Raw genomic sequence first — 20,537 nt, forward strand, 5'->3', positions numbered from 1 at the left:
CAAGTTGGATGGACAAGGTTGTTCCCACCATTGATTCTTGTGTTCTCATATAAATAAATTTCAATGAGAAAACTCCAGATGATTGCGCTGTCGTGAAACCAATTTTATTAAAGCAAGCACCATTATTCTAGAGGTAAGGTGGATAAATCTATACATCTGGCTTATGAAGCACAGAGGGGCTCTCAGCTAGACTGAAGGGTGAGTTGGGTGGGGGTCTGAGGCCTTATACTCCCTCCTGCCTCTAGGTTTCAGAACCCCTCTGCTGAATATTCTGGTATACATTCGTTCTCAAGGTCCTTTTTGACTTTGCTGTGGCCTTCCCAGGACTCATGAGAAGCACCTGGCAATTTTATCTTGCCAAGCCCCCAGACTGCTGGCTTCTCTGCTTAGGGAGTAAAACTGCCCTTTTCCCACTTTCCCCTTCTCCCTTCCTTTTCTTCATTCTCTTGTTAGGGAGGCTTTTAACTATTTGCTCTCAAGTGTCCTTGGCTGGGAAGATAAGGCTTGTTATTGAAAAGCTGGCTGCCAATTGCCCACTTTGTTTGGCGTTGCTTCAACTTCCCTATCTCAGTTCCCTATGCCTCCTACCCTGGAATTTTCCTAGCTCCTTACTGCCCTGTATCAGGCCTAGGTTAGGGTCCCCCAATGAAGGGCCCTCCTACGAGATTAGAAACATACGCAACAGAGGAATACCGGTGTCTGACAACTCTTGCAAACAGACAACAGTCGTGCCTCGTCGTCTGACTTGTCATACCTAAAGTGACTTCAATTTTTGAATCAAATACTGTGTATCAGTGGAGGTCGATGAAATGTTTCTGGAGACAATCTAGACAAATAGAAGCATGATCCAGGAGTGGAGGAGGCTTGGTCCAGTAATTCTGGGGCAGACAGAGTGAGACTGGAGTATTAAGCAGATGCTTCCATTATCTGACATGTTCAAAAGATTGAAAAATATCTGTACCACCAATTTGAATTTCCCCACTGAGTTCATAACATTTCTTCATAGCTTTGGGAATTCTTTAAGACCTACAATACTATTTGGGCAGTGTCATATATCACACTTCTCGTGTAGCTCTAAAGAATAATATTTGCAATTTTTTCAAATTTTACATCAATTGGTTTTTATATTGTTCAGAAGTTCTTGTCTTTAACCCTCCCTGGTGTTCTCAGTGGTTAGAGCATTGGCCTGTGCACAGAAGGGTCACAGATTTGATTCCTGCTCAAGGACACATAGGTGGGTTGCAGGTTCGATCCCCACCCCCGGTCTTCCAAGGGTCTGAGTCTATTCACTGAGTCCAGGGTTTCCTGAACCTCCTGTCTTTGGGAATTATCTAGGGGATCCTGTAAAATGTATGTTTCTTAAAGATTTTGGTTCACATATCTGTACTTTTAGAACATAAAGACCCCTGCCCACCTGTGATTCTGAAGTACTAAGTCCACATTCTGCTTTTCTTCATGGGTTACACCTCCCTGTTTCTGTATATTTCTTTGTATATATATATATAGGCATTTTAGATAATATAGTGTAGGAAATCAGGATATTGACCTACCTTCTGTATTTCTACAGCTCAATTTGCTGTTGCTTACATGTTCGTTTAAAAACTTAGCTGGACTCTTCTGGTGAACTTTATTTCCCTTGCATTGTGAAAACTCTGATATTGTTTTCAGAGGGTGTAACCTTGAGATGTCCCCTAGATGACAATTGTTTTAGCAGTGCTCTGTTTGATTGTCTCTTTCCTTAATCTCTTTGTTAATCTGTGTGTCTCTATTGGTATTACACCCAGCTGTTAGGGCTAGTAATCACCAGCTGATTGTTCTCGTTTTAATTAATTAATTTACTTATTTAAAAGTGTATCTATTGTTGAAAGTATTACAGATGTCCCCCTCCTCCCCCCCATTGACTCCTACCTCACACTCACCCTCCAATCCCAGGCCTTAACCACACTATTGTCTGTGTCCATGAATTATGCATATACCCTTATAAATTTTTGGTTAATCTCTCTCCACCCACCCTTGCCTTTCCTCAGAGATTCACCAGTCACTGGATCTATTTTGTTCTTCAGTTTATTTTGTTGTTTTTTTTTTTGTTTTCTTTGACAATGCCTTTGTGCATAATTGACTCCACAGTTTGATATAATTCAATTGGGTTTTCCTTTTAAGGGGTGGTTTTTGTGGTCAGTCTTTCACATTTTCTCTGAATCCAGAAGGACCATTTGTACCTGTCTACTTTCCTGATTCTCCCTGGTAAATTTTCTGCCTGTGATTTCTCTGGAAAGTCTCTTGTAGGATGATCAGTCTCCTCTAAATTACTTATCATTAAAATCATCAGTGTTTTAAAAAAAACCACTTTGAACTTCCCACACTTTGCTTCAAATAGTCATTTCCTTTGAGGAGAGCTTTGGGTTTCTCTGTAATTATGGACTTCTTTTCTCCCTGAACAAAATGTCTGAGCCACAGCTCTAGGCTCTGAGCAGGGGATGGTATCCTCTGGTCTTCTCAACCTGCCTCTCCCACTATGGACCCTTCATCATATGAGGGAGCTGGCGTGTGGGCAGCTGGTCTCCCTGGATCCTGAGCCTGTGGTACCTGCGATTGAGCCTCTGCACTATGAATAGAGAAGCAGGAGGGTGAAGCTGGCTGCATTCACCAGTTTAGTCTTGCAACTCAGAGTTGGAAGGCATGAGAAATGCTGCCAGCCTGCTCCTACTGGCAAGGTAGCAGACCCTTGATGGGTAACTGTAGGGAGAGGGATCCCATTCATTTCACCACACCTGCCCAGAATGGAGTTACCTTCATGCTGAGCAGAATGTCAGTAAGGGGGAAGAGGAAGGCTGGCTCAAGTACCGCACAGACTATCACTCTACTTACTGAGATTTACTACATTTAAAAAATAAGTAACATTTCCTCATTTGCTATATGACCTTAGTGCAAATTTTAGAGCTTTGAATTAAAAATAAATTCACCACTTAGGGTTGTTTCACCAGTAATAAGTCTGCAGGGTTCCTCACAATGCTGTCAACAGGTGGAAACTCTGTCAGTAATTTTGGATTCAACGTGGCTACCCAGCTAGCTCCCTCATATTCCTCCCTGCCGAGTGCATGCATTTTGTATAGTTCACTTTTCCCTTTTTGTTGTCTTGAGTGGAGGTGGATGACAAATTGCTAAATGCGGGCCCAAGTGACAGCTGCCAATGCCTTCAGGTTGCTGTCTTTAGCTGGAGTCTTTGGCTTTCCACTGAATGAGATATGTTATACTCAGAGGACAGGAGAAATGCTGGTGTCTCCTTATAATTCCAAATAATCATTTATGGTCTCTCCCAGATCAGGCATGAGTCTTTTAATTCTAATTTTCAAGTGATATTTCTTCATGATCAACAATATTTAAAAACAATGAAGTTGCTCAGCTATCAAGTCACCAGTGAAGCTTTCAGAACTTCACTGTAGAATTTGAAAGATGGCAACATCTGTGAGCACCAGTTCCAATTTAGGACAGAGTTTATTTTGATAGGCTCAGGTCAGCGTCAAAGTGCTAAGAGCTGCCCCTGCCCTGGAGGAGAAACTGCTGACGGTTTGGAGCCTCACAGGAAACTCCTCCACTTCATCCCCAGGCCAGCACCAGCCTAGGAGGGGTCCAAATCAGACCCTGAGCACAGTTCAGTGCGATCTCCATGGTGAGGTTTCTTCTTGGCCCAGCCTTCTCCTCTCAGTCCTCTGAACACTTCAGCAGGTCCAAGTAAGGGGACATGGGCCCTGTAACCCAGCCTTTCTGGCCTGTGCTGTGACCACAACTTGAATTGATGAGTGAAACTCAATTAAGAGAATGTGAAGCAGGAAAGGGCTGTGGTGTAGGTGGGATGCTTGCTTTCCTGTTTACAGCTGAATTTACACTAAACCACCCTGTACCTCATTCCTTGGAAAGGGAGGGATTATGAGGAACAAAACAGTTTAACGGTCTTGTGATATGCTGAGATATACAAGGGAATTGTCCTTTAGTCCCTTGTTAAATATTTATTTACAGCATATCTCAGTAGTCATAAAGCACTTAAGAACATATCTTTATGGGAGGATTGGAATGAAGAAAAACTGTAAAGCTAAAACCGAAAGGAGGAAATGCAGATAACAGCAGAAACTGTGTAAACGAACCTGAAAATCTCAGACATAGGGCAACTGACTGACAGTCCCAGATGGACCCAGGAGCCTCTGAATTCTTCCCTCGGTTCCTGTTGGAAGCAGCCTCTTCTTCTGCCCCTGGCATCATGGAAGGGCTGGAATTCAGGGGGTTTCCAAGCAACCTTGTGGGGTTTGGAGGGAGGGGAATAAAAAGTCTTGGAAGACGATTTAGGAAGGGAGCAGAGGGTGTCCTGAGAGCAACAGAAAACTGTGGGAGAAAGACCCCTGCTTCCCTGCCTCTGCCTTCTTGGCTGTTGGTTCCACGTGGTAAATGGAGCTGCTGTCTGTCCCTGTCTGTAACTGTGCATCGTTCTGATGACCTGGGGACAGACAGCATGGGAGCAGAGGGCCCATAGTGATGCTGCTCCTTCACACCAGACCCCTCAGGCCAAGAGTCCCAGGACTGGTCTCTGCATATGGTCTTCCATGAGGACCCTGAGCAGTGTCACAGGTTAATCACCACAATCACCCCAAATCTGTGAGGAAGTGTGGGTACGCGGCCAGTGCTCAGGGTTCTTACTGGTGGGAGAGTCTTGGACTTGTTCTCATGGGCAAGGCCCAGATATTGGCGTGTGATGTAGTTCCTTGGGCGACATCCGACCTGCATGATCTGACACTTCCCCATCTTCTCATCTGTAGAGATACCGGGGTCAGAGGGGTGATAGTTTGTCCAAAGCCATAGACCCGATAGTGGCAGAAACAGACCCACTCACTTTTCCTGACCACATTTCAGGTGTTAATGGCAGACACCAGCGCTGATGTGCTATGATGACAGTCTGCTCTGAAGCTCATGGGACAAAGCAAGTGTCATTGGGCTAATAGAAGGGGACACCCTGTCAGACAGGTTAGCCATCCTGTGCTGTGGCTGAGGCAGGTGGCTCCTCAGTCAGGTGTATTTAATGCATGAAAGCTCATTTCGTTTTATTTTGTAAGGGGAAATGGCTGCCACTAACTTCATTGGTGAGACAGAAGTGATATCACTGATAGCTTTCAAGTGTAAAATTCTATGATATGCCCTATGTATATTACATTGTGTGCCCACCACTCCAAGTGTAGTCTTCTGCCTTCACCATATATTGGACCCTCTTTTCCATTTACTCCCCACCCACACCCTTCCCTTTTGTGACCACCATACTGTTGTCTGTGTCTGTGAGTTTTTGTAAACCTATTCTTTTGTGTGAATTGGTTGTTTTCTGGGAGGGCGAGGTCGACTCTTGCTGGTGGGCCTGGAGTGAGCTCTCAGGCAGAGGTGGTCTCAGGACCTGCTGGGCTCATACCCACTGTCAGTCTGCCGGTTCCCCTTAACAGTCCAGGAGTCCTTCGTTCCCTCTGTGTCTGTCAAAAAGGAGCAAGGCTTTAATTCTGTCTAGGTGTTGTATTCATTGTTGATAACTGATAAGTTCTGCGGTTAAGGGCCTGAGTTCAGAGAGGGCAAAAGTAAAGAGGGTGGGTTGGGGCACCTCTCGGGTGTAGAGTCCTGGGCACTGAGAAGTTTCTGAGAAACAGGGTGAGGCAGATTCAAGGCCTCCAAGGAACCCAGCAATTCACCCTTCCATGACCTCCACGGTCCTTCTGGTCCACATGTGGAGGGGGGGTGGGGCAGCTACTCTCTAAACCCTAGCTCCTACAGAAGGGGAAATCTCTGGGGTGTAGAGATGACGGAAGGCGAGAAAGGCAGGAGAAGAGGTGGAGAAGGAGTGAAGTGTTGTGTGAGATTCCAGGGCTGCTGAAACACCGCACCACACACTGAGCAGCTTGAGGCCACAGAAACTTATGGTCCCATAGTTCTAGGGGTCCAGCATGAAAAGGTTGGCAGAGCCCCGCTCTCTCTGAAGGTGCTGGAGATGATCCTCCCTTGCTGGCTCCCAGCTCCTCCCGGCTCCTGGCAGTCCTTGGAGGTTCTAGCCTGGTGGATGCATCCCTCTGATTTCTTGCCTTTTGCATTTTACAAGGTGAAACCAATCTGCACCCCCAACACTCTGCTTGGAAACCTCCTCAGCTAAAGACTCAAGTTCATCACCTATAAGCTCTTCTTTCCACCCAGCAGCACAACACAACTCAGCAACTTCTCCCAATTGTGTATCAGTGTCAACTTTCCTCCTGTGTCCAGTAACACAGTCCTCACTTTGATCTGAGATCTCACCTTTAATATTCAAATTCCCAGCAACAGTCTCTTCAAGGCAATGTAGGCCTTTCTGTCAGATGCCTGCTCAGAATTCTCCCAGTGTCTGTCCATCACCTAATTCCACAGCCACTTCCACATTTTAATGATTGTTTACAGCAGCACCACACTTGCTGGTACCAACACCAACCCTATGAAGCAAATATCCTTTTAAAAGATTAGGAAAGTGAGTTGCAAAGAGGTTAACTTATCCACAAGTGGTCGACTGAAAATCCATCTCCCCAGTATAGCCATGTCCTAATCCCCAGAACCTGTGAGGGTTACCTTAATGCAGATGTGATTAAATGAATGATTTTGAGATGGGGAGATTATGCCAGTATTTCTGAATGAGTCCCAGAAGTAATTACAAAGGCCATTAGAAGAGGGAGGCAAGAAGGTAAAAGGAGGAAGGCAATGTTATGATGGCAGGAGAGCTTGGAGTGATGGGGTCACAACTAAAATAATCTGGAAGCTTCCAAAAGCTGGAAGAAGCAAGAGTTGGATTCACTCCTGGATCCTCCTGAAAGACTAGCCCTGATGACACCTTCGTTTTACCTCCGTAAGACTAATTTCAGGCTCCTGATCTTCAGAACTCTAAGAGAATTAATTTGTATTGTCTCAGGCCACTAAATTTGTAGTAATTTGTTATGGCAGCAAGAGTAACTGAAATACCAAGGTTAATTGTTTGTTTGTAGATGAGTCAGGACAGTGTCAGGAACCGTTCTTTTCACCTCCTGCTATTATTTCTGCATTGTCGTAATAAATTTGTGCTTTGAATTTCTATAGATCATAGCAGCAGAAAAGCCCGAAGTTCTGCCAGCAGACTCTGATTGAAGTTAAATAAATGTGTTTTAATAACCCCCAATGTTTTTAAAAGTCCATATATATCCACATTGCTCTGTGTGTATGAGGTAAAGAACAAAGAGGAAAAAGGAATGAAGGGAAAATGTCAAAAAGGAAGCCGTGTCTTTCTCAACATCCATCCTCTTGCTTCTGACTATGTGCAGGACCAGCATCCTGGAAGGGTTAGAGCAACTTCACGGACTTGCAGGTGGGGACCGGCAGCAGAGAGACAGGTGGCTCACAGCAGAGCTGGAAGTGGAAAGGAGTTCTTACTGACAAGGAGCATGGCCAGGTGAACAGTGCAGGAGACAGACGAGGCATCTCTCCTCCTATCACAAGTCTTCTAGAGGGAGGTCACCCCTAAGGTAGGGTTCAGAGGTGGGAGCTGGGTTCTAGATGCTCCTCATGGTCAATGGCCTCAAGGCTATTACCACTCAAGACCTGGGTCCTATGCCCTGTAGCACCTGTGGATTCTGTCTCAGCCAGTTCCCTCTTCCCTTTAGGGAACTGAAGAGTGTACCTGAGCTTAATACCTGGAGAAGCCATTAGTTGACCAGAAAATCATCCAAGGCAGCTTTTGCCTGAACAAGGTTCATGCAAGGAATGTGGAGAGTGAAGTGAGATTGGCCAGTGGTGGAGATACCTTGAGCAGGAGATGAAGTTCTGGCTCACCTCTCAACTCATATATATGCAGCCTGTAAAGGTGAGCTTCCTGGGTGGGTGAACTGTAGGGCTGCTCAGGGCTCTGTGCTTAGAGTGGCCCCTCACATGGTGTAATGCTCTGTAATGTCACCTTGGAATTTTTCATGGTTTTTGAATGTGGGACCAGGTATTTTCCTTTTGTGCCAGACCTTGCAAATTAATAGCTGGTCCCGATCTTTAAATTTTTAGAAGTCAAGTGACTCTTTTATTGGCCCTTTCTAGGTGACACAAGTCATTAACAGCACTAATTGGTCCAATGACATGGTCATCAACACCATCATTCCCAAATCTAGCTGCTTCCCTCCATGGGTAGCCACCCTATTGTCCACTACTTCCTGCCACATCTGGTCCTCTTAGTACCTACCTTCAAGCTTAAGCATGGACTTATCCAATTTCTCAATCTAGTGAACCAAAATGTATAATAAAACACTCAGTATTTTATGGTGATGCAACAGATAACTAGAACATCTTGTCCACCGTGAGAGCTTTAACAGCTTGCCTCTCACCTAAACACAATTTCCAGAGCCTGTTGGATGCATCCACTGGTGAATCTAGGACAAGCTGTCTCTGTCTGGGCCTGACCTGGGAGAAGGTGGGAAGCTTAGTAGGGAAAGTTGCATCTATTCCTCAGGTACATATTTACTGCTCAGGTCATGCAGACTTTCAGTCTTGCAAGAACCATATGAAAAATCCTGAGAGGCTATGTGATCATTGGAAGACATTTTTCCAGGACTCGTGTTCCTTTATTTCACTTGGCTTCCAATGGTTTAGACCCTTTGGCTTTGTACCAAAGTCTTGTTAATTTTGAAGGAGTAACTCGAGACCCTCCTAAATACTAGGCTCAAAACCCATATTGTACAATCACTAGCGAGCACCTGAAGATCCACCAAGTCAAATGACCATCTCCCTTCTTCCAGGATCACCCTACAGGCTCCAAGTGCACCCAGGAGGATGGAAGACACTGTTCCTGGTCTTCTATAACCCAAAACACTGAGTATACCTTTGGAAATTTTGGTGTGAGATGGGGCACTTGGAGGAAAAATGTTTCGACTTGACAAACTGAAGCACCCACCAAATTAGGGGCAAGATTTCTAACTTCTTTAGGCCAGCAGTTCCTCCACTGGCTCCAGTCAACTTGAGCTTCCTGGGTCAGTGGGTTCTGAAGGCACAAACACTTGATCCTCACAGTGAAAGCAAAAGCACCAACACAAAGAGCTTCTTTGGAGAAATTCTGAGAACTCATCAACTGGTTGAAAAGAGAGTGAACCTGGCTGAGAAGCGGCCCTGACTAGTGGAGCTGTGAGGGCAGGAGGTTCAGGGGGTGCAAGGCATAGGCTCTGTTCCTAGGAGAGACCAGAGACTATGCCAGCAGCACAGCGAGGGGTGGGGATGGTGACAGAGGCTAGCGCTGAGGGTAATGGGGGGAGTCAGGAGCAGTATTAACACAATGTCACACATCATTTATTTGACAGGACATGTGTGATGACTGGTGCCTCTTCATACACTTGCTGTTGGGACAGACACTGAGGGCTACCTGACGAGCCTTCCTTTTCCCTGACCTCAAGGCAGGTGTTAGAGCTGGAAGGCAGTTTAGAGACCACCCAGTCTCACCCCCTCCTTTTACCGAAAAAGAAGCAGGACCCAGGGAGTGTGGGGACTCCAGGGGTTGCCCATGTCCCTAAGGGCAGAGGAAACCTAGACTGCAGTTTGCTGAATCCTTTCCATTATTCAGCAGAGATGAGCTGTGTCCCCAGTAAAGTGACACATGAGGCGAGGAGGGTGCTGAGGGGAGAGGGTGGGCTGTTCTGCAAGAACAGTGTATGTGAAACCCTCCTGCTAGCTTCCCTAGTCACAGGCTTCCTACCAGTTCTCTGTCTGAAAGAGTGTGGCCCCTCTTTCCTTTCCTCTCTTGATGCAGCTCTGATGTGATGGGAGTTTAGAGTCATGGGCCTGAGAGGAAACCGAGAAGAGGCCGTTGTGCGCAGTGTTAGGAGGGAAGTCGGAGGTCAGACAGACTTAGAATCGGATCCCCGCTCTGCCCAATACCTGTTAGCACCGTAGAGCTTTTATTCTTGTGTGTGTGTTTATTTTTCTTTTTTCTTTTTTCTAGTTTTCTAGTTTTTTTTTAATGTTTCAATCTTTTTAAAATTTTAATTTTATGTAATGAATTTATTTATTTATTTATTTATTGTTCAAAATATTAGAGATGTCTCCTTTTTTTCCCATTGACCCGTCTACCCAGCACCCACTCCCCCCCCCAAGCCTTCACCACACTACTGTCTGTGTCCACGGGTATTGCATATATGCATACAAATTTTCTGGCTAATCTCTCCCACCTCCTCCCACCCCGTCCCACCTTCCCTCTGAGATTCTTCAGTCTGATCCATGCTTCCATGTCACTGAACCTGTATTGTTCATGAGTTTATTAAGTTCTTTAGATTCCACACATAAGTGAGACCATGTGATCTTTGTCTTTCTCTGTCTGGCTTATTTCGCTTAGCATAGTATTCTCCAGGTCCCTCCATGCTGTCCCAAAGGATATGAAGTCCTTCTTCTTTACAGCTGCATAGTATTCCATGGTCTAAATATACCACAGCTTTTTTACCCACTCATCTACGGAAGGGCACTTGGCTGTTTCCAAATCTTAAATATTGTAAATTATGCTGCTAGGAACACAGGGGTGCAGATATTCTTTCTGATTAGTGTTTCAGGATTCTTGGAATATATCCTGTGGGGAGAATCTTAGGGGACAGTTTCAGTACAATATTCATCAGCTTTCCCAGTGCATTTTTAATATGCTGATGCATCAAAATAAGCATATAGAGGAGTTTTGGATTGTTCTTTGGTCTGTTTTACTTTTACCTTAGGTCTGTCTGGCTATAGTGGGATTTTTGTGATATGTTCCCTGACTTCATCTGTCTCTGGGTTGAGCTGGCACAAATGGCATTAATTGGGTTTTTGTGTTCTGCTTCCCAGACCAGGGTGATTTAACCTATGTATTCTCTGGTTAGAGAGGAGGTGTAAACCCCCTGCTCGCAAGTGCCCTTGGTTGGGGAAGACAAGGTCTTGCTATTCACAAACTGGCTGCTACCTGCCCAAACTGTTTGGCACTGTTTAATTTTTTATCTCAGTCTCCCCATTCCACTTGCCCTGGATCCTTCTTAGCTTCTCGCTATCCTGCTTCATAGGGACCACAGAACCATCATGCTGGAGAAGTCTGCTGCTTCACTAACAAAGTGCTCAGAGATGTGGACTGAAATAACATACATCACCAGTGGTGCTAACACAGGACACAGGCAGTGTTTCTCATTCAAATTTTCCTTAATTGAACTATACAGAATATGTCATTGCCTGATTATGCCAATTTTGTAATTTCTTCTGTTTGTTGGCATTGTGGGTGTGATGGGAAATGAGCTGGGAGGATGCTTCTGGTTAGCTATCACTACATAACAAAACATCTCAAAGACTAGTGGTTTAAAGCAGCAAGAATCATTTCTTTTTCTCATCAACCTGCAATCTGGGGGTTGGGGAGCACAGTGGGGAAGGCTCATATTTGCTGTCTGCAGCTTCATCTGAGGTGGCTAGACAGGCAGCTGGAGAATTGGCTTCTGTTTTATCTCATTTGTGTGGCTGCCAAGTTGGTTCTTCTGGCAGATGAAATACCAGCCAGGGGAGTGGGCCAGTGACTTCCAGTCCTCTTCACGTGGCCTCTCGATGGGCAACTTGGGCTTCCTCCCAACATGGTGGCCAATTTCCAAGGGCATGTACCCCAGAGAGCAAGGAGGCATTCTCCCTATCTCACGTTAGAAGTCACAACCATCCACTATTTGTCAAGGCAGTCCCAAAGTCCATCGAGTCTCAAGGTAGGAGACACAGGTCCCATAACTCTACAGAAGGAAAATCAAGTTCAGAATGCAAGAACAATGGGTGGGACAGAAGATACTACTATAGCCATCTTTGGAAAATACAATCATTCGCATTAACACACCATTGTAGGTTAAGAAACAACAACATAATTTACATCATTTCCAAAAGCTAAGCCATATGTTAGAAAGGATCTTCCGAATGTGATGTACACCATCTTCAAATATATTTCTCTCAGTTTCTTCCTTTATTTTTTTAACATTTTTATCATAATTTGCCCTTAGGAATTTTATCTTCCCCTCCTTTTGTTGCTGCGATATTTTTCCCTGATCATATTCCTTCTATTACTTTAACTTCCCTCTGTAATTTATCAGCATACTGTTTCTTCAATTCCTCCGCCTGATGTTTCAGCCTTTCCTGTGTGTCCTTGTAGATGGGATCAGAGAAGTGAACCCCTCTGTTCTTCAGCACCATTTCCTCTATCAGCTCCACCAGCTCCTGCACTTGAGCTTCCTTCACAGCTTCGCCTGCATTTTTCCTGTTATTGAAGGCACAGCAGCGGTTCCCACACTCCTTGATGATGTTTTGTAGGTTCGCTTCTGCCTCTGCTAGATACTCACTGTCTGGTCCTCCAAATTATCTTTGCAAGTGAACAAGATGATCATGTGTTTCATGGCCGGCTCCCCAAAGGTGGCCTTGATCAATGCAACTGTTCTCTGCTCCTCCTCAGTGTAGCGGCCTAGCTGCAGAACCAGGATGATGGCATGAGGCCCAGGGCAGGAGGCAATGACACACTGGCTCATTTCCTCACAGGTGGTCAGCAGTTTCTCTTTGGTGTCAAAGAGCCCTGGGGTGTCCACAACAAGAATCTTCTTCCCCTTCCAATCCTGCAATGCTGCCTGACATTTCTTGGTAACAGCATGGGGAGCAATTTTAGACTCAAATTGTTTTCTCCCAAGGATGGTGTTTGCTGTCGCACTTTCCCCACTTCCAGTTTTTCCCACCGGAACAATCCTCAGGGTGTTGTCCTCAAGGCCATCCATGTTCTATCAAGAGGCTCTGGGGTGCAGGTACTCACAGGACCTTAGTGAAGGGAAGGAGAGGGGGAAAGGGCAAACTTAGCTAATTGGGGACCATTCCCAACCCTCTTTTATTATTTTCCTCCCTGGAAATTTGTAATGGTCTATTATTCATGCTGATCCCCGGAAGGGCAGAGAGATGATAATAAAGTTGAGTTTCCTACAAAAGAGTCCAAGGCCGAGGTGCTGTCCCAGGGGAACTCACTTCAACCTTTAAAGATCTGGTCATCTCCATGCTATGTGAGCTATTCCTGATGCAATAAAAAAGATGAAAGCTTTCATTTTTTATAGGAATCAAATGTAATATTGATGTAAAGCTAACATAGATTTTACCAATATCAAGCTACATATGTGTCTCATTTGGAAATATTAATACAAAAATCCTAAATAAATTATTAGACACTAAAAAATAATACACCATGATTGTGTGATATATTTCAGAAGTACTAGGATGTTTCGATATGAGAAAATTGGTTGTTACATCCCATTAATAGATGGAGAGGAAACTTACCTAGATGAAGAAAAGACATTTGACCAAATTCAATCCTGACTCAGGTTTAAAGAATTTCATAAAATTGGAATTAATAGATACTTCTCTCACATGATTTTATATAACTATAAAGTCAAATTTTTGTTACCATCTTTGTTTTTATGCAGGTGACAAATAGTGGGTTATACAGTTAAATAGTGGGTTATAAACTGTAACGGGTTATAAAGTTCATTTGAATGAAGAAAAAAGAAAGTTGTTCGGCACCAGCAAGAAAAAGAACAAGGAGGGAGGGTGGCTCTCCCAGGAGCCAAGCATCGTAGTTTCTATAACTAAAGCAGTGTGGTCTGGCCAGTGTGGCTCAGAGCTTGAGTACTGACCTAGGATCCAGGAGATACTGGTTTGATTCCTGGTCAGGACACACGCCCCAGCTGTTAAGCTCGATCCCCAGCAGGAGGCGTAGGAGAGGCAGCCTATCAATGACTCATCATTGATGTTTCTTTCTCTCTCTCTCTCTCTCTCCCCCCTTCCTCTCTCTGAAATCAATATTAAAAAAAAAAAAAAAAAAAAAAGCAGTGTGATGTTTGTGCAGAATAGAGAGACCAGTGAAACAAAAATGGAAAATTTAGAAACAGACCAAATTAATCCTACCGTGTTCATTTATATTCCATTCCATTGTGTTACAGTTACATTCAGGACGGCACCATCTCACATCAATGGGGAGAAAGATGGACTAATAAAGCAGCTCTGAGATAAATAAAACCATATAGAAAAGGGTGAAGCTGCATCCATTGCCTCATGCCATTCAAATTCCAAATGGGTTACAAGTTTAAATGTAAAAATCTTATCCATATAAATAGAACAAACATGGATAAATTCTTTGTAAGCGGGGTGTAGGGAAAATACTTCTAAGACTTGAAATAGGGTGTGATTACATAAAAATCTCACAGGTAATATGGGACAAAGCCACCATACACAAATTAATGCACAAATGTGAAACTAGGGAAAGAAGCATTTTCCAACTTGCATAAAGGGAGTGAATTTTCCTGTTATTAAAAAAAAAACAAAAGGCCAACAACTGGATAGAAAATGGAGCAAGAGATGGGAATAAACATTGAGAAAACGAAATTTAAATGTGCCCTGAATATATGAAAAGGCATTAACATACACTCATAATAGAAAAAAAGAAATCAAAACACACAAAATAAAATAAGTAAAATAAATTAAAACTACAGCTCTATTTCTGAGTGAGATACTATTTCTCTTCTCCAGGTTAGGCAAAAGGGTAAATGTTCGCTGGCAGAATCTGTTGGTAAAGGGGTGGGGGGAGCAGGTCCTCTCCTGCGTGGCTGCTGAGAAGGAAAACCAGTCCACACCCTACAAGGAAGTCAGCGCTTCCTGCAAAAGTACCTACACATTTTCCCCTTGATTGTCTGTCCCCAGTGTCAGGATTTATCCCTAAATTACACTGAAAAGTACAAAAAATATGACGCATGAGGCTACTTATTTACTGCATCATCATCTTAATAGCAAAAGACCAAAAACCTATCAAATGGCCATCAGCAGGGACTGGTTGGATAAACTAAGGTATAGTCACACAGTGAAGTGCTGTCCAGCTGTGAAAAGGGATGAGATGTGTCTGTCTAGACCAGTGTGGAGAGATCTCCAGGATATGTCATCAGGTGAAAAAAAGACAAAATGAAGAAAATAGAGTTTACTTACCATTTCTCTAATAAGAATGAATATGAACTACATATATAACACTGTACATATATTTTTTATATATATGAAAAGGCAATAGCAGAATACTCTGGAAACTAAACCAACGAAAAGGTAATGGTATGGGGATGGGAGAAGCAGGGCGAAGGTCACAGGGACAGAAGCTGGAAACTGGACGTCTTGGATACACTTAGATTTCATAGATTTGATCTTGAAACCAGGTAGGTAATTGAAATAATTATACAACAAAAGTTATGTTTTAGGATGCTAAAATCAAAAGCCAATAAACAAATCTAATTGTATTTTGTGTGATGGATGAACCACATAAGAAATTGGTACCAGAGACTTGAAAACGCAGTAATTTCACTGTCCATCTCTAGAGGGATATATCTTAAGGTCAAAAAAGAAAAAAATCCAAAACCTGAAAAAAAATCTCAAACTGTTTTCAAAAATCATAATCTTAGGGCTGTGTGTGTGTGGTGGTTTTGAAGTCCATTGAAAACGCACAGAGATAATAAACTCAGTGAATAAGTACCCTTAGTGTCCAAGTATGGTCTTCAAATGCCACTTCCCACCAAAAATTAGGGCTCTAAGATTAAAGTACTGATTTTAGGTCTAGGCAGGAAATGTTTGAGTGGAGCCTACACTCTCATCAACTACAAAGCCAGGATGCTCTCAATAATCACTAGGATCTTATCAAAAAGACTTAAAAGCTAACTTCAAATCTAAATGGATAACAATGGGCCAATTTGAACATCAATCATAATTCCAGTGAATCAAGATGTATCAAATATGCTGAAATCCATGAGTTCACAACAATGCCTTTTTTTTAAAATTTATCTTTATTGTTGAAAGAATTGCAGATGTACCCCTTTTTCCCCATTGACCCCTTCTACCCTGTTGCCTTCTTAAAAGTAGTCAATTGATCCCTTGGAGTCTGCTAGGAGAGCATCTCCTTGTTCTGAACATTGACACACACAGGGAAAGAATCGAGCATTTATCTTGTTTTCCTTTTTATATTTGAGTATTATCATTTGTGACCCTTAATGAAGCTAAGGCAATCATTAATGTCAATTAATGTCACAGACAACCAAACATCATGTGCCTTCTGATGGAAGGTGACCACTGTGCCTATGAAGTGTTCCCACTAAAAACCAGTTAAACCTGAGTCTGATGAAGCCACTCCTTAAATATAACTTCACACCAAACCCTGGAGCTAGAAGAGCAGGTGAAATGATGCCATGAGGATGGAATGGACACAGTGTACACGTTCCGTTCTGTGGACATAAGACTTGCCCTTTGTCCTATAGAGAAACTTCCCAGAGAGAAACAGGGAAGGTGGAAACCTATATATTAAGTTAAATTTAAAAGAAATCAAACAATCTGATTTATGGGTCATATTTGGATCTGAATTCAAACATTTTTAAAATTTTATGAGAAAATCAGTAAAATATGGACACAACTGGTAACTTTTTAAAAAATTCTACTTGCTTTGTGAAGTTTGATTATTGTTAATATTTAAAAAATTGTTTCAAATATTTACTGATAAACTGAAACAATGTCCAATTTGCTTCAAAATAATGTGGGCAGGTGGGGAGGGCGAGTATACAGGTGAGAGAAGGTTGGCATCAGTTGGTAATTGTGGAAGCTGCTCTAAGTTTCTTGTACTATTCTCTTTATCTTTGAATAAGTTAAAATTTTTCTGCAATAAAAAAATTTAATCTCTATGTACTATAACCACTACAAGTATTCCTGACCAAACACCTGATAAATTTTTTGTACATCTCATTTATTCAACCATATTAGCCTGCAAGGAAGCTAACTTTATTATTATAACTATTATTTTTTAACCCTCACCAAAGACATTTTTTCTATTGCTTTACAGAGGGAGTGGAAGGGAGACAGAGGGAGAGAGAAGTACTGATGTGAGAGAGACACATCAATTGGTTGCCTCGGTATCTGCCCTGACTGGGGCCCAGGGATTGAGACTGCAACAGTGGTACATGCCCTTGACTGGAATCAAATTCAAGACCCTTCACTCCATGGGCTAACACTCTAACCACTGAGCCAAATCGGCCAGAGCTATTGTAACTTTTTAAAAAAATATTTTTTTATTGACTTCAGAGAGACAAGAGGAGGAGAGAGAGATAAAAACATCAATGATGAGAGTCACTGATTGGCTGCCTCCTGCACAGCCCACGCTGAGGATCAAGTCCGAAACCCGGGCATGTGTCCTAACCAAGAATGGAACTGGCGACCTTTCAGTGGTGGGTGACACCCAACAAACTGAGCCGTACCAGCCAGGGCTTTTAAAGTTTGAGAGGGAAAATGGGAGGGAGAGAGAGGAAAACATTGATTTGTTGTTCCACTTACTTATACATTCATCGGCTGCTTCTTGTACGTGCCCTGACCAGGGGAGGATGCTCTAACCAACTGAGCTACCAGCCAGGGCTCCTATCTTTTCTTTTTAGCATCTCATTGGCAATTTTTTTTTTTTTTAAGTTATTGACTTTAGAGAGAGAAGGAGAGACAAACACTGATTTGTTGCTACACCCATTCATGTATCCACTGGCTGACTGTTCAATGTGCCTTGAAAGGGGATGGAACCCACAACCCTGGCATATCGGGTCGACACTCCAGCCAACTGAGCCACCAGGCCAGGGCTACCACTGACAAACTTTTTGAGTGTTGTGTGCTTAAGTGGTTTCCATTGCATGGTTCTGCCTGGCGCTGTTTAGAAATGTGTATGATGTACTACAGCAGAACTGAATGTATGTTTTTATTTCTGTGTTAAATACTTATTCTCCTCTTCTTGGTGGTAAATTCTTTACTTTTATTTTTTAATGTTTTTATTGACTTCTGAGAGAGAGAGGGAGGGGGAGAGGGAGAGGGAGAGAAACATCAATGATGAGAGAGTCATTGATAGGATGCCTCCTGCACGTCCCCTAGTGGGGATCAGCCTGCAACCTGAGCATGTGCCCTGACGGGAATCGAACTGGTGACCTCCTGGATCCTAGGTCAATGCTCAACCACTGAACCACACTGGCCGGGCAAATTCCTTACTTTTAAATAAATGTTTTTCAAAAATGCTCAAAAAGCCTTCATTGTTTATGACTTCTTCAGACGTTTACAAGATCCAGAAAATCACAGATCATAACAAGCATCCTTGTATTTACCATTGATTTTAACATTTTTTCCTTCAAATTTCCCTTTAATAAAATGGAGTGACAGATGAAGCTCAAGTCCCCTTTGTCCCTCCTTCAGTCTTGTTCTTACACTCAGTCCTATTCTCCCCCTTTCCAAGACACAAACAGTATGATGAATGTGTTAACTTTTCAGTTCATGTTTTAATACTCATACATATCTATAAATAATATATACTACTGCTTTGTCTTTTATGCAAAAATGCTTTATGATACTGCAACTTGTATTTTTCATTCAATATTCTGAGCTCTGTGGATATTTAGAGAACTGATTTACTTTCTATTTGTACAGAGTTTCACTGTCTGAATGTCACAATTTTTTACCCATTCTTTTAACCATTGCCCACTCACTGCTTTCAGTTCTGCGAATTGCCTGTGCATATCCTTTGCCCGTATTTTTACTGGGTCACCTGTTCTTCCATTTTTAGGATTTGTTTATATAATCTGTACATTGTTGACTACATTAGGTTGCAAATGCTTTCTCCTAGTGTGCCTAAATCTTTTAATTTTACTTATGCTGTCTTATACATAAATTTTTTATTGTGATGTAAATATAGCAATCTTTTCTTAGGTTATTTTGCTGTCTGTGTTTTAAGAAATCTTCTTCTACACTGAGGTTACAAAGATATTCCACATTTTCTTCCAAAAGGTTGTAGTTTCACTTTTTACATTTATATTTTTAATTTACACCGAATGTTAATTTTTTAAATGGTATATAGTAGTGATTACCTCAATTTTTCTTTTTTCCCAAATGGAAAAGTCAACTGTTCCCAAGCACTGCTTTTGAAGGTCTCTGTATTAGTTTCCTAGGGCTGCTGTAACAAAGTACCACCAGCTGGATGGCTTAAAACAATGAAAACTTATTCTCTCTCAGTTCTGGGGGCTAGCCTGAAACTAGGGTGTCAGCAGGGCCATGCTCTGTCTGCAGGCTCTAAGGAAGGCTCTGTTCCTGGCCTTTCCCCTCGTTTGCGGTGGTGGCTGTGCATCCTTGGTGCAGGTTGGCTTAGGGCTGCATCGCTCCCCTCTCTGCCGGCGCATGGCCTTCCCCCCGGTGTGTCTGGTCCCTGCGTCTCTTCTTATAAAGTCATGCTGGCCTGAGAACCGACCCCACTGCAGAATGATCTCATCCTGTTACATCTGCAAACACCCTCCTTTCTAAGCAGGGTCACCGTCTGAGGTCCCAGGAGAGGCTTGAATTGGCGGGGGGCGGGGCGGGGGGTAGGGAGACGCTCAATCCCTTACAGTTCGCTTCCGGTGCTCTTCCGGTTCCCACCGCTCTGTGTCTGTCTCTCTCCACACAAAACAGCACAGTATGAATCCTACAGATGTAGAGTAAATCCGACTACCTTCTGGGCTAATTCCTCCTCCTTTGCTTTTTTTTTTAAGAATCACGTTTCACCTTTTTCCAAATGAAATTCAGACTCTGTTCATCTAAATCCCTAGAAACCTCGCCGCCGTTTTGGTGAAACCGCAGTTAAAACTCACACCTGAACTTGGAAGAAGAGCATCGCCCCTGCCGCTCAGTCTTCCCGTCGGTGGGGCCGGCGCGTCCCCCGTCTACTCGTCACTCCCTCTGCGCATGCGCCCCGTCTCTTCCACCTTTAACCCCGGAACTACATCTTTCCTGGAGACGGTTGAGGGCGCTTTCAGACCAATGGCCTAAGGACCTCGTTGTTTCGGAGGCAGCGGAAACGCTCAACGTGAAAGCGCACGAAGAGAAACGCAGTAAACACAACGGCCACCCCTCTGAACCGCGGTCTCCACCGACCGCTAACGCGACGCCGCGCGGGTCTCTCCGCCGGGCGCGCCCGCCGCCTCCTCCCTCCGCCCCGACGCCGCAACCCTGCGGCCGCCGCGCCGCGCAGGCTCCTCAACCTTCGAAAACGCTCCGTCTCAGTCCAGCCTCGGAAGCTGGCGCAGCTGCGGCCCGCTCGCCGCCCCGGGCCTCCCCGAGCCCGCCCCCGGCGCCCCCGAGCCCCCCGAGCCCCCAGCCTGGGACCGGCGCGCGCTCGGCTGTCAGGCCCCGGCCGAACCCGCCCTCAGAGCCTCGCGCCACCCCACCCGCCCCCCAAACCCGGAACAGAAGACCCGCCCCGACCCTGGGCGTCCGCGCGGGGGTAGGGGGCGCCCCTTTTGCCGGAACTAGCTCGGCCATGACCCTTCGCGGCTTCGCCCCGACGCGCAGGCCCAGCCCTGGCGCAGTGCACGCTGGGACTCGCGGCCGGCCGACGCTTCACCCGCCACAGCGCCCCCAGCGGCCGGGAGGAGCGAACGCCGCCTGCGGGAGCCGCCCGAGGAGCGCGAACCTGC

General features: G+C 44.2%; 1 pseudogene; it reads right to left on the bottom strand.

Moving 5' to 3' along the window:
• Positions 1-11,897: 11,897 nt before the first annotated feature.
• LOC148092145 (GTPase IMAP family member 7-like) lies at positions 11,898-12,782 on the bottom strand (annotated as a pseudogene).
• Between the last annotated feature and the right edge of the window lie 7,755 nt (positions 12,783-20,537).

Source organism: Miniopterus natalensis, chromosome 10 (assembly GCF_054644295.1).
Source record: "Miniopterus natalensis isolate mMinNat1 chromosome 10, mMinNat1.hap1, whole genome shotgun sequence".
Classification (NCBI taxonomy): Eukaryota; Metazoa; Chordata; class Mammalia; order Chiroptera; family Miniopteridae; genus Miniopterus; species Miniopterus natalensis.